The sequence below is a fragment of the Neovison vison genome, chromosome 2 (assembly GCF_020171115.1).
Source record: "Neovison vison isolate M4711 chromosome 2, ASM_NN_V1, whole genome shotgun sequence".
In the NCBI taxonomy this organism is placed as follows: Eukaryota; Metazoa; Chordata; class Mammalia; order Carnivora; family Mustelidae; genus Neogale; species Neogale vison.
The window spans coordinates 71,231,778-71,246,554 of record NC_058092.1 but is presented as its reverse complement, the minus strand read 5'-3'; the positions used below and the strand labels follow the sequence as shown (position 1 = coordinate 71,246,554).

General features: G+C 42.9%; 1 pseudogene; it reads right to left on the bottom strand.

Moving 5' to 3' along the window:
- Window positions 1-907: 907 nt before the first annotated feature.
- Window positions 908-5,965, bottom strand: LOC122899138 (annotated as a pseudogene).
- Between the last annotated feature and the right edge of the window lie 8,812 nt (window positions 5,966-14,777).

Here is a 14,777-nt window from a genome sequence, read left to right as displayed (position 1 = left end):
ATTCCACAACTGGAAGCAAGCTTGTATCTCCCACTCCTCTTCACCATCCTTCCACCCCCTCATCCCTTCTGGTGATCATCCATTATGGTTCTTTCTTGGTATTGTGTGTTCTACGGGTTTGAACGAATGTATAATGACATGTATCATACAGAGTGTTTTCATTGCCCTAAAAATCCTCTGTGATCCACCTATTCAACCCTTTCCTTACACTAACCCCTGGAAATGACCATGTCCATAGTTTTGCTGTTCTAGGATGTCATATAGTTGGAATCATATAGTATGTAGCTTTTCAGATTGGTTTCTTTCACTTAAGCAGTATGCATTTAAGCTTTCTCTGTGTCCTTTTATGGCTTGATAACTCGTTTTCTCTTAGCACTGGATAATACTCCACTATCTGAATGGACCTCAGTTTATTTATCTGTTCCCTTACTGAAGGACATCTTGGTTGCTTCTAAGCTCTTACAATTCTGAGAACAGCTGTCATAAACATTCTTGTGCAGGTTTTTGTGTGGACGTAAGTTTTCAATTCTTTTGGGCTAATGTCAAGGAGCATGGTTTGCTGGATCATGCAGTAAGAGTATGTTTAGTTTTGTAAGAAACTGCCAAACTGTGTTTCAAAGTGACTATGTGTTTTGCATTCTCTCAACCAATGTCTGAGAGGTCCCGTTGCTCCCCACCCCACCAACATTTAGTGTTGTCAGTGTTGTGGATTTTGGCCATTCTAGATAGGTAGTGTGTATTATCTCATCAGGCTTTTAATGTGCCTTCTCCTGATGACATATGATGTGGAGCAACTTTTGATATGCTTTCTCAAAAAGAACAGCACATTTACTCTATCTTTAAAATATCACAACTAGGTCCCAAGAATCATCTATCATTTTATTCCTGTTTCTGAACAACTTAGAAGTTATTCATCAGCCTGAGGAGCTGTTCCTTTCTCAGAGACATGGATCCATCCTCAAATTTTCTGATAGCCTTGTTTTCAACTGTTGTGGCTTGCTGAATCAAAGCAGCAGAATTTGATATAAGTTGAGCATTCCTTCCAGAATTAACTCATCTTTCTGGGCACGAGACATTGAACCCAAGCGATGTGTGGCCTCATCCAAACACTGCAGATGTATTTGTCACCCAAGAAATTTTGGACTTCAGTCAAAGACCTACTCCCCTGACTAATGACATTGATGGGGGAAGTGAGCATATATAGACCTCATCTTGTAACGAAAATCCAGTGTAACACCCTTGATCATGTTCTGTACGTGACTACAAAAAGTGTGAACAGTAGCCATTTCCTTTCTATTTCCCCACTGTTTGTTAACCCAGAGCCTCTTCTTTTTCTTTCCAAGAAGACTGAGTTTTATACTGATGTGCTTGAAGTCCTTCTGCAGGGCTCTTCTGAGGCTCTTCACAATAGCTGTGCAACCCTTCAAGTGATGTCGACATTTTCTGGAATGTCAGTCTTCTGATTGCTGCCCACTGCAGATGTGGCAAAGAGCTCATATGCTTGTCATCTCTAGGTCTTCTTTGATGAGGTGTCTGTTAAGTGGTTGGCCCATTTTAACTAGGTTGTTCATTTTCATATTGTCAGTTTTTAAGTGATCTTTGTATATTTTGGGTAATAGTGCTTTATCAGATGTGTCTGTTACAAGGTATGCTCCCAGTCTCTGTGTTGTTGTCTCATTTTCTTATCATTGCCTTACACAGCAGAAGTTTCGGGGTGCCTGACCAGCTCAGTCAGTGGACCATGTGACTCTTGATCTTGGGGTAGTGACTTTGAGCCCCACACTGGGTGTAGAGATTACTTTTAAAAAAATAAAGATTAAAAAAAGTAATATTAGTCACCCTTCTTGAGAATATTCACAGAACAGAAGTTCTTTTTGTTTTGTTTTATTGAGGTAGGGGAGAGAGTGTCGGTGGAGGAGGGGCAGAGGGAAAGGGAGAGAGAGAATCTTAAGCAAGCTCTATGCCCATTTTGGAGCCCAACATGGGGCTTGATGTGATGCTCAGTCTCACACCCCTGACATCGTGACCTGAGCAGAAATCAAGTGTCTGATGCTTACCAGTTGAGCCACCCGGGTGTCCCCAGAAGTTTTTAATTTTAACGAAATATATTTACCAATTTTTCCTTTCATGGATTGTGCCTTTGGTTTGTATTTAAAAGTCATTTCCATGTCCAAGGTCATCTAGGTTCTCTCCAATGTGGTGTTCCAGGAGTTTTATAGTTTTGTGCTTTATATTTAGGTCTATGATTCATTTTAATTTTTGTGAAGGTGTAAGGTCTATGTCTAGATTAATTCCCCAATAGTGAACAAACTGTTATTTGGCAAGATCAATTAAGAATAAGAAGATTAGAAGTTTTTATTTTATCTTCACTGTTTCTTCTCTGATGCTCTTCCTTTCTTTATGTAGATCCGAATTTCTAATCTATATTATTCTCCTCTCTAAAGAAGTTCTTTTAACACTTCTTGTAAAACAGATCTTTGGTAAAACATTCTTTCCACTTTTGTTTGAGGAAATTTTTATTTTTATTTTGGTTTTAAATGCTAATTTAAATTTAGGGCTCAGAATTCTAGAATGTTTGGTCTATGTGGATGGACTAGGATGATTTCTGAGGAAAAGTTGAATATAATTCTTATCTTTGTTTCTCTATAGGTAAGATATCCCCTTCCCCTTTTGGCTTTTTTCAAGACTTCTTCTTCACTTTTGATTTTCTGTCATTTGAAAATGATACACCTACATGTGGGTGGTTTTTGTTTGTTTGTTGCATGCATCCTGCTTGGGGATTCTGAGTTTCCTGGATATAGTTTGGTAACTGACATAAACTTGGGAAATTCTGATTCATTGTTGTTTCAGTATTTCTTCTGTTCCTTTATCAATTTCTTCTCTTTTTGACGTTCTCACTACACATATGTTACATCTTTTGCAGTTGTCCCATAGTCCTTGGACAGTCTTTCCTATTTTTTTCAATCTTTATTCTTTACTTTTCAGTTTTGGAAATTTCTACTGATATACATCCTTAAGCTCAGGGATTCTTTCCTCCACTGTGCCCAGTCTACTAAAAAGAGCCCATCAGAGGTGTTCTTCATTTCTCTTAGTGTGTGTGTGTGTGTGTGTGTGTGTGTGTTTTAATCTCTAGCTTTTCTTTTTGGTTCTTTCTTAGGGTTTCCTTCTCTCTGCTTACATTGCCCTTCCATTCTTTCATGCTGTCTACTTATTCCTTAGAACCAGTCATAGTTGTTTTAAAGCCCCAGTCTGATAATTCTAACATCCCTGCCATGTCTGGTTTGGCGATTTGCTCTGTCTCTTCAAAAAAAATTTTTTTGGCTTTTAGAGTAATTTTTTCTTGATAACTGGACATGATGCACCAAGTAAAATGAACTGCTGTAAATGGGCCTTTAGTAATATGGTGTGAGGTGTGGAGAGGGAGGGAGAGTTTTACAGCCCTAGGATTAAGTCTCCATCTCTTAGTAAGTGGAGGTCTCTGGCCTTTAAACTACACAAGTATTTCTCAGGTTTTTTTCCTCCACACACCCGTCCCCCCTTTAGGTGGGACAGGGTGGGCTATCTGGAATTAGGTATTTCTCTTTCCCCAGGCCAGTTAATTTCTCATATTACCTCAGCAGGAGACCGTGGAGGTCAAACAAACCCTATTAGCCAGTGGCGCTGGCCCCCGTGCTGCCAGCTCTCGGCCCTCGATGGGTACGGATGTCTCCACTGGGGATCATCCAGAAAGTAAAACCTGGTAGGAAGGACCAAAGGGAGGGCATTCCCTGACAAATGCGGTGGTTTCCAAAATCTGGTTTTGTTTCCTTCTTTTTCTGAAGCCTTACTTGCGCTCGCCACAGCGATGAGAACAAATTACACATTCGGCTTTATTTAAGGTAGGGCCTTGCCTGGTGGGGAGGCAGAGAAAACTTACCATCAACCAGAAGTGGAGCATTAAAGACCTCTATTTCATTTTCCAGAATATTCCATTGTGAAACATCTGTTGACTCAGTATTTGCAGGAGGAGAAAATAGCATGTTGATCTGGAAATATATATATGTATATACATGTATATATATTTTTTTCTTGAAAGTATATTAACTAGATAACTCAAGGAGATGGCAGTTGACCTCCATGCTGATGTCTTCTATTACTGCTGGGAAAGATACTTCGAGTGGGCTCAGTGGAAGCAACCTGCCCTGGAAGGTCCAGCAATTGATTCTGCCTCTGCTACTGTCTTGTGACCTTCCATTCTGAGCTCTATTTCTTCCCCTATAAGATGGGCTTAATAATACCTTACTGGAGGAGCTTTGGAAAGGAGTAAAAGTTTTTTGTTTTTTGTTTTTTTTTTTTGAAAAGTAGATGTACTTTTAAAATGTAATGGTCTATGTAGCTCTAACCTTTGAATCTCACTTTTTCCATTGGTCCTGGGAACAAATGTGGGAGGGGTGACACTGGCAATGGTGTTTGGTCTGGGCTGCCTCAAGTGTTATAAGCAAAGCTCCAAGACCCCTGGACTTTGCCTTTTGAAGGCAAATGAAGTTTTGTTTTGTTTTGTTTTGTTTTCTGCTGTGATCATTATTGTCCTTGGTATTTTCCACTTGGCAGCTTGCATGTCTCCTCCTGGCTTCCTTAGAAGCCACCACCATACTACTTCTGACACATTCCTGGCAAAGGCACGGCTATGGTGAGCCAGGGGGGCCCACGCCCTTCGCAACCCACACAATGACAAGCTCAGTACTTGCTCCCAAAGTTCCCGTCCACACCTGCTCAGGGCGAGGAGGCAGCTCCCTTCAAGTGAGCACCATTCTGTAGGCCAATGTCTCTGAAACCCAAGCAAAGGAAAGTCTCTCTAAAGGCAGGAAGCCTTCTCACAGACCTTGAGAATACATTTGAGGACCTCCAGAAATTCGAGGCTCCCAGTGTAACAAATGGTGTTCTTGGAAACCCAATGATGGAAAATAGGAACACAAGTAAGAGATGAAAGAATGGCCTTTCCATAACCCAGGGCCTCTCCTTGCTAGCTGTGTCACTTTGGGCAGGTTTAGCAGCATCTTGAGTTTTAACATCCTCTTCTATAACACTAGGGTAGTCATACCCATTTTAACAATATGATGACAGGGCTAAAGGAGACATCAAACTTAAAGTGCCTGGTGTTTGGGGGTAGCATAAGAAAAGTTAATTCCTTAACAACTTGGAGGGAAAAATGGATCAGGGCCAAGGCCATGAAGCATTTGCCAGGTAGCAGCCTGAAGTGCAACCTGCACATTTTTCCTTTTCAAGGAGATGCGGTCTAGGAGAGATCAACCGTCTGGGCATCCTTGTGCCATCAAATGAGTGTCCTGTTCTTAGTGGGTGGTTTCCTGAGATGTGGGAGGTTGCATTACCTATAGTCAGTGTCCTACAAGGCCACCCTCTGTCCTTCTTTCCTGAGAGCTTTGGGAGCCCTTGTATAAAGGGCTCCTGGACTCCTGGGGGTCTGCGCGATAGCCAAGTTCTCCCAGAATGGTAGGAAGATTGGGCTCCTCACTGTGCCTTTCTACACAAAGGGCCACAGCTGTCATTATTCAGGGCTGCGCCTGCAGAGACAATTACATAGCTGGGCAGCTTAGGGCCATGACAAGTTCATGGTTTTCAAACTCGGTTAACCCTTAATCCTCCTTTTGGCAAGGGTCTTCCCCTTTTCCTGTTTTCCTCAGCTACTCTTCCAAGCCCTCACCCTTTTCCACATGCCCCCTAACTTACCTCTGCCCCCACCTTCTCTGCATATGGACTGGCTTCCAATTTTCTGAGCAAAGCCGTTTTCTAGGCATCCCCTTTCCCATCCTCGAATCTCTGCATCTTCAACGTCATTCACTCTGGCGTCTTGTCTCTTCAGAGTCAATCCACAGGCGCTTGGCAGAGCCCCTGAGATGTGGTCTATTAATTTTACCGAGACTCTAGGCGTTATAGACCATGTCATGATGGAGATGGTGGGCACCATCTCTGCTACCAGAGGGGTACAGGCTTCTTGAGAAAAATGAAACCAAGTGGGAGGCAGAGAGAATCCTGTAATATTTCAATCACTCTTTAGAAGCAGTCAAGCCTGTGTTTTGTTTTGTTTTTTTTTCCAGTTTCATGAGTTAACTCTCTTTTCCCCTTAAGCTGGTTGGCTTCTGCCCCTCACAGCTAAAGGGAACCAAAAGGAAGTATGCTCTTCTAGACTGTAAGTGTCAGCAGGGAAGGACGGCACCTGTGTCTGCATTGTTCATTCCCGGCACTTCAGAGAGTGACTGGCGCATAGTCAGTTCTCAAGAGATATTTCTTGACTAAGCTTACCTGTGCCTAGTGTTGATGGTCCCATCTCTTCACTTCAGCTCCACCTTTGGTCCTTTTTCATTTTCTTTCCAGTGTTTTAAGCCTCTCCCTTCCTCAGATTGTATATATTTGTGAATCCTCTTAACCCTAAAAATAGAACCAAGCGCATAACAACAAAATAAAAATCTTCCCTTATTATGGCATTTCTTTCTAGCACCCTGACCTACTTTCCCATCTCATCTGAGCTTTTCAAAAGCGTATTCTTAACACACTGCAAGTGGCTTCCATTCCAGCGATGTCTGTGCTGTCATACTCATTCCTGACGTGCTTGGCTCGAATGCACGTAGCACTCTCTGTCAGCCACTCTTATTACAGCCCATACAGTTGATAGATACCCCTTCTTCCCAGAAGGCAGGATGTCCCTCAGAAGCTTCTAGAATCTGCTTTCTAGATCTCAGCTCGTGGCTCTTCCCTTTGCCTGAAATCTCTGCTTCAATCCTAACCTTCTGTTAACAGAATTTGGAATTCTTTTCCCACATTGGGACTACAGCAGCACAATACTCTCCTCGGCCTTGGTAACTGCCGGTGGTAAAGCAGATCAGGTCTCCATAAGCCAGTGTGTCCAGGGCCCACACTGATGTCACAGTTTGACCTTCAGAGTTATACCAAGTGGAGGATGGCCACCGTGGCTCTGAGGCTGACTCTCTTAGCTCAGTGATTTTGGGTATTGAACTGGAATTTTCTCTGCAACAATCCAGGATTAGGTGAGAGATAGATTTCATTTTATGAAGGATAGTGTACCATTACCTAAGGTCATTTCAGGAATGAGACTGAAAGGAGGTACCTTGTCAGCTGTTCCAGGAGCCCTCTGGGAATTAATCCTGGCTTGTTCTGATGACCCAATGAGTAGTGGAGGATTCTAGGCATCTAAAGAGAAAATTACAACTTCATCCATATAACAAGTGCAAGTGCATAAATAACCCGAATCATTTAATTTATAGTGGCTTAGGAGATAAACAATCTCTGCTCTTCCTGCTAGCTCTAGAAAACAGCCCAGTCCTCCTGTGGCTACATCCATTTCATTTAGATACTCAGCAAATATTTGGCAAGCACCTACCATCTGCAAGGAGTTTATTATCCACCTAGGGACAAAATCCGTGCAGATAAATAGCTTTAATAAAATGTGGCATTAAATTTCAAATGGGCTTTCTTCCGTTAAAAGGCTACAAGGAGCCTTAAGAGTAAGAGCTAAGTCAACAAACGCAAAGTACTCATTTAATCTAGTAAAACGCCGGTTCATCTCATTCAGTGATGGCTAAACCTGGCTCTGTGTCGTCGGAGGGAGGTGGCCTGGGGTGGGTGCTGGGACTGATCTCTCTAACAGTGTTCCAGAGTGGATCTGATGTGTCCCCCTCGGTTTGGACATCACTGGTACATTGCACCCTTCCTCAGAACTGGACTTGCCATGAAAGTGTCATTCCACGGCATAGTCTTGAAAATGGGTCCTCTCTTGATTATCTAACTATGCTCCCTCTGGTTCTCTCCTGTTTTTTTTCCCCAGTCTCTTTTCCTGGATACTCATTTTCTTTCAGCTGTGTGCTAGTTTTCTATGGCTGTCATAACCTCGAACTTGGTGGCTTGAAATAACACAAAGTTATTGTTGTGCAGTTTTGTACATCAGAACTGATATATACAGATCTCACTGGGCTAAAATCAAGGTGTCAGCGGGGGCTGTGTTTCCTTCTGGAGGCTCTAGGGGGGAGTCTATTTCCTTGCCTTTCCCAGTTCCCTGAAGCTCATGGCCCTCAACCATCTTCCAACCAGCAATTTGGGGCTGAGTCCTTCTCATGCTGCGTCACTCCGACTTCCTCTTCTGTCTCCCGCTTCTGATTTTGAAGACTTTGTGATTAGACTGGGCCCACTGGGGTAGTCCACACAAGTCTGAGCAACTTAATTCCATCTGCTGCCCCCTTTGCCATGTATCCTAACCTCTTCAGAGGTTCTGGGGATTGGGACGTGCATGTCTTTGGGTAGCGTCCGGGCGGCAGCTGCTGCCAGCCCCTTACTGTGCTTGTTCTATAGCCCTTTCTTTGCAGATCAGGTCTTCAGAGACCGAACAGGTGGTAATGAGTGAGTGAAGCTGGACAGATGGGTAAAGGGACACTGGCTGATCAACTATCCAGTTGTTACTATGTTGTTGTCAGATCTTCTGCTTTTTCAAAGAAAGTCAGAACTTTCAATTTTGTTTCTTTGATATATCTCACAGCTTTTAATTGTTGGCAGGAAATTTTAATGTTTAAAAGCATTATATGAGCCAAACCAAACACATCTATTGCCGTATTTGGCTTTGAGAGGTCCATTTATAACCTCGGCTCCATGTGTCCCCCCTGGAAATGATCTCATTATGCCTAAGGATTCAGCTGTACCACCTGTACCGTGTGTGCTGACTCCCAACCTCTGTGTTTATATACACTTCTCTGAGGTGCTGAGAACAACCTCACCAACTACATTTTCAACAGCCATATGCACTCATGCTCAAATCTGCTTCTTGAGCCTGAGACCTGAGAGCCCCTCACTTTCTAGTCCAGTGATCACCAAGTTCTATGATCTGTCCCCTCCTTTGCACCTATGGCCACGATTGCCTCTTTACTGGATTATTATAATGCTGTTTTTGCTCATCTCTTAGCCTCCATTCTTCCTGATTCCAGTCTACACTCTAAAATGCAACTTAGACCACATCATTTTATGCTTCTACTGAGCATTCTTCAGTGGATTACAATAAACCATAGGGTGAAGTCCAAAGTCCATAATCTAGCATTCCATGCCTCTCACGTTGTGACCCAGCATTACCTCTCCAACCTCATCTGTCACCACTTTTCCATTGCTATCTCATATTTCCATATTCCAGAACATTGATTGCAGTTCCCTGTATCTGGGCTGTGGCTTACCATTCACTGGTCTCTCTGATTAGGATGCCCTTCCCCATGGATACACCTGGAGACCTCGTCCTTACCCTGGAAGGTCAGGGCTTACTTAAACTGTGCAGTGTTCCCCAACTCCTTCCCCTCAGCCTTTCTGCAGCCCTTCTTCCCAGCAATCGTTGTGCTCTGCTGATACATTCTTTATCTGTCTCACGTGCTTTGATTATTTGTTCATGTCCATGTCTCCTATCTTTGTGTCATGAGTACTTAGCAGAGGGCCCTCACAACAATCATGCCTAATAATATTTCTGAATGAACGAATGAATGAAGGAAAGAACCATGCCACACAGATGGCATCTGTCCTATTTAGGATCAAAATTACCCCAAGGAGTTGTAATTCTTTGATGAGTTTCTCAGTCCTCTCTTCAAATAAGTTTCTATCTTCCGCCAGCTGCAGAAGCTCTTTGAATGATTTAAAATGTAGAATTCAAAATTGGCTGCCAAGAAATGCCACTTCATTTCCTTTCTAAAATAATGTGACTTTCCCCGTGACCCAGACAAAAGAGCAACCCTTAGATAATGTTTCATTAAAAAAAGAATTTTTTTTCAGGGAAAAAGAGGTGAACGTGAGTGGATTTTAGCTCTGCCCCTTTCCTTGGTGTTCCCTAGGTATTTCTTTCCAGGTGGGAGGACTCTTCCCTGTATGGACGTTCAGGGGAAGACCACTGCATGGCCTGCTTTTAGTCCCATGGTGACGCCATCTCAGGAAGTGCCCAGACCCTGTGAACCTTGTAGGCTCCTGCAACTTAGTCATAGATCTGGGCAAGGACCACAATTTATAAAGCATTTCTCTCAGACAGAGAGCAGATTAGTCATCTTTCTAAAAATGGAAAGAACAGGCACAAAGGGGCGCTTGTCTTCACTGGGAGCCTGGCCAGCAGAGCCCCCAGCAAAGCCTGTAGACTGACTGGAAGTCTTGGGGGGGAAGATCAGCTCAAGGGCAGTCCCATGGTCACTCCCAATCTGCCTGATTGTACGAGGGCAGCCGACCCAGAGGCAAAAAGAAACCCAGCTCCTGGACCCACATAGTTACCGGACATCAATTCCGCCCCCTCACCAAGATTTTATTTATTTATTTATTTATTTATTTGAGAGAGGGAATGGGGTGGGGTGGGGAGAGGAAGAGAATCTCAAGCAGACTGTGTTCTGAGTGCAGAGCCCACTGTGGAGTTCTGTAGCAGGACCTGAGCTGAAACCAACCTGCTGAGCCACTCTCGTGCCCCCAAACCTCACCTTTTTTGATGCCTGAGGTTTACTCTTCTCCAGTTTCTTTGGGTATATTATCTACACACACTCCCCACTTTGAGGGAAAGAGAGAGGGGGAAAGAAATGAACATTCACTCTGTATTCACTGTATACCTGTTATGAACGAGGAAATGTGTTAGATGCTTTAAATGCTTTTCTTTTTAAACTTGTTTCAATTTTATTTGCCTTCTTAAATCTCCGTTTTACAAGTGAGGAGACTGAGCATGGGCAAGGCCAAGCGATTTGCTCACTTCTGAACAACCAGTGAACGATGGGGCCGAGATATTATTCTGTAGATGTTATTTCAAAGCCCACACTTGTTCCGTTGATGACACAGCTGATATAGGAGAATAGCTGTCACATCTAATTTTTGTGCTTCTGTGCCAGAACGGACAGCTTCTGTGAGCCTATCCGATTTATAATTTTATTGGCTAACATGTCCAGAGTATTCTCAGACCCACATTCGGGCAATAAATCAACACTCGTTAGGTGAAGGGTAGGGCCTGCCAGCTTGACCTGAAGGCGCATGAGAACCAGCCCCCGCCTGCCAGGACTTGGAGGCTTCTTGGGTGAGTGGAAGAAGTGAGGGAGGAACACTAGAGCACACGAGAGCCCAGGGTCTGCCGCAAATAAGCATGCTGGCAATGCTGGCCATTTCTGTCATGACGTGCTGATGGTGTTCTCATGGGTGACACGCTCCCCTGGGTGCTTGTGGGGCCAGAGCCGCCATAGCGTCTCTGTCGCTTACTCAAGATCATGTGTTGGACTGCAGGTAATTGAGGGCTTGCCATTAAAGGGACTCCTTGAATCAAGGAGGGTGTTTGGTATTTTTATCATTAGTAGTGACATGCCAGTGGCAATTTCACGACAGATGGTGGTACACCCATATGTTCAGAGCTTCTGTGCCTGACCATCAATGCAGAGGGCAGCCAAATGTCTAATGTGGACAGAACACACTGTGACCTGAGATCGGGGTGCTCGGTGGGGCTGGAGCAGATGGGGTGTCTGACCTGGAAGAGCAGATGACTTAGACTCATGCCGAGCGTCGTGCCGGACATGCGGAGCTTAACAAATGAACCAAATTGGAAAACGCAGGGCACACCCAAGGTCCAGCATGAGGCAGGACCCCCTTTCCCAGTGCAGTGAGGACACATGAGGGAACCGCAGCCGCACCCCCTCACTCCCTCCTGCAGACGCATAATCAGGGGATCAGGGGGAACGGAAACTCTCAGGACAGACTGAATATTTTCTAAAGGAATTGTTTGATGTATTAGTCTGGAGTCTATGCTTTTAGTCAAACCGTATAAAAACTCTTTCTTCCCTTGGCCAGAGGGTGTGGGATTGGGAGAAGGACTGGAATGATGAGGCCCAAAGGAGTTACGTATTCTCTGCTTTAAGTGGTGTGTGAAGAAAATTTTGTGGCACTACCACATTTATATTATTTACTGGTTTTTCCATTTTAGATATCATACCACCCCGTGTCACTTTCTCCCTTTGCATCCTAATTTTTGATAGGTAACACTCTCTTTAGTTCTTCTGTTGGTTCCTTTGTGTAGCTTCCTATTTCGTACTTAAATCTTTCTTTCTTATTTCACCAACTTTCGGTGAGGTCTCCGGGTTCCTATTTTGTAGGGTAAGGACGCTTCCATCGACTGCTCTTTCTACCTTCTCAGTTTTTTCGTTTGGATAATTCATGTTTGCCTTCTATCCTGTAACCTTCTTCAAGTCTTATAGTATATGTAGGTTGAGTCTAAAAAGTTGGGTATCAGAAGTAGATTTATGCTACGGAGACTATGACATCCTTTTCAGTGTGGGGTCACATGTCAGTGTCATGTCTCCTGCACTTTGCAGAGCGTATTAGCCTCCAGCTGCTGCTCTCACAAATTCCCGTAGACTAAGTGCCCTCCCGAACACCACAGTTGCTTAGTGACTGACTAAAGCAACACAAATCTAAGGTTTTGGGAGTCAGAAGGCCTCCACGGGTCTCACTGGGCTAAAATCAAGGTGTCAGCAGGGCTGTCCTGCTGAGGTTTCTATGGATGGATTTATTCCTTTGCCTTTCCCAGCTATTATAGGTCACCTACCTAGGCTCGTGGCTCCTTCCTCCATATCCAAAGCCAGTCATTGGATTTCTCCGATCATTCTTCCATCGTCATGGTTTTCTGCGATTGTCGCCTGGAGATGTCTCTGCTACGAAGCAGTCATGTGATTAGATGGGGTCTACCCGGACAATCCAGGGTAGTTCCCCCATATCAAATTTCATAATCTTCATCACATCTGCAAAATTCGTTGTGCTGCAGAAGGGTAAGATAGTTACAGGTTCTAAGGAATAGGGCACGCGCATCTCTAAGGGTCCGCATTCTGCTCACCACAAATGTTCCTGGTGTTTAAAAAATGACAAAGAATGGATTCTACTTCCTACACTCCATCATGGCTCACACACCGTATCTTACTTAATATGCTGCATTTTTTGGACTCTAGTTTTCTTGTTTAGATGTTTTTTGTTTTTAGTGGAGTCCTTGTTTTTTGTTAGAAGTATGTTTTCTGTTCACCAAATCCTTATATCTTCCTGCCTTTTACCTCTATCTTATGTTATTGAGATCCATTTTAGCCTATTTATTTAAGTTTTAAAGATTTTGCTTATTTATTTGAGAGGGAGAGAGATAGTGAGAGAGAGCATAAGTGGGGAGGAGAAGGAGGAGCAAACTCCCCACCGAGCAGAGAGCCTGATGCAGAGCTCTGTCCCAGGACCCTGAGATCAGGACCTGAGCTGAGGGCAGATACTTAACCGACTGAGCCATCCAGGTGCCCCGCTTTTTATGTTTTCTTAAAGCCCATTTTTGGGAGCTCACCAAGTTCTTGTTCTAGTGTGGAGCACTTGATTTCTAGGCCCACTGCTCTGTTTTTACCTGGCATTTCTTGTTCTTGAACTCTTGGTTTGGTCTCACCATTTCTTATATTCCACTACCTCATGTTTGTTGTGTTTTACCCCAGTATCCAAACAACTTGCTGCGAAAGAGTGCGTAAGAGATAACCTTTCTGAGTTCTTACACGTGAAAAATATTCCCCCACCCCCAAATCTTTTACATTGTTTTGCCATCTTGTGTTCACTTCATGCTGATTCCTCATATGCCTGGGCTTTCTAAAAAAATTTTCCATTTGTGTTTTTTTGTCACTTATTCATATTCTTTTTTCTTACTTTTAGTTAGGTTGTCTTTTGCTAGGATTCCTTTTATCAGTGGTGGGTATTAATCCTTTGTAATATATATTGCAAAATTTGCTTCAGAATTTATTTATTTTCTTAAAGATTTTTAAAAAATTTATTTATTTGACAGACAGAGATCACAAGTAGGCAGAGGCAGGCAGAGAGAGAGGAGGGGAAGTGGGCTACCTACTGAGCAGAGAGCCCCATGCGGGGCTCGATCCCAGGACCCTGGGATCGTGACCTGAGCTGAAGGCAGAGGCTTTAACCCACTGAGCCACCCAGGTGCCCCAATTTATTTTTTTTTAAATTTTATTTGTGGATACATTTATATTCTGTGTTCTTCTGTAACCATTGTTGTCTTCAAGCAAAGCATACTCCTTTTTCATTACATTTAGCCTTTGGTATGATATAGTTTTGTTGATAGTATGAATGGGGTTTTAAAAATTACATTTCTAGTTATTATTTATTTATGAGGCTGACTTGCTGCCTACTGCGGTAATGAGGCAGGTTCCAATTATTGTTTATTTAAGTCATAAGAAAAAATGATTGATTTTTATAGGTTAATTTTATGTTTAGCCCTCTTACTCTATTCTCTTGTTAAGTCCAGTAATTTTTCAATTTATTGTCTTAGATTTTAAGTGTAGACACATTTGCCTGCTTAGTGACAATATTTAAACCTCTGCTTATTTTTCAGAAGTTATTACATTGACTACAGCCTCAAGAAAATGTTGAATAATAATGGTGTCCTGTTCTTCACTTAAATATGAATGCTTCTAATATCTCACTATAAAGTAAATATTTATGATAGATTTCTTGGATATTACTACTACCATGTTACTAAAGCTTCCTATTCATAACTTACTAAAATATTTTTAAAATTTTAAAGTTAGGAATGGATGTTAATGTTGTGAATTCCTGGAACAGAATAATTGATTTCCTAAGGTTGAACCACATGTAAATTGAAAGGGTTTTATAGGATTGATGAGTCATTTGCTCCTAGCTCATGATGTTGTTTATTAGGATCATTTCTTAAGAGCTGGCATGGTACAGTGAAATTTTTTACACCC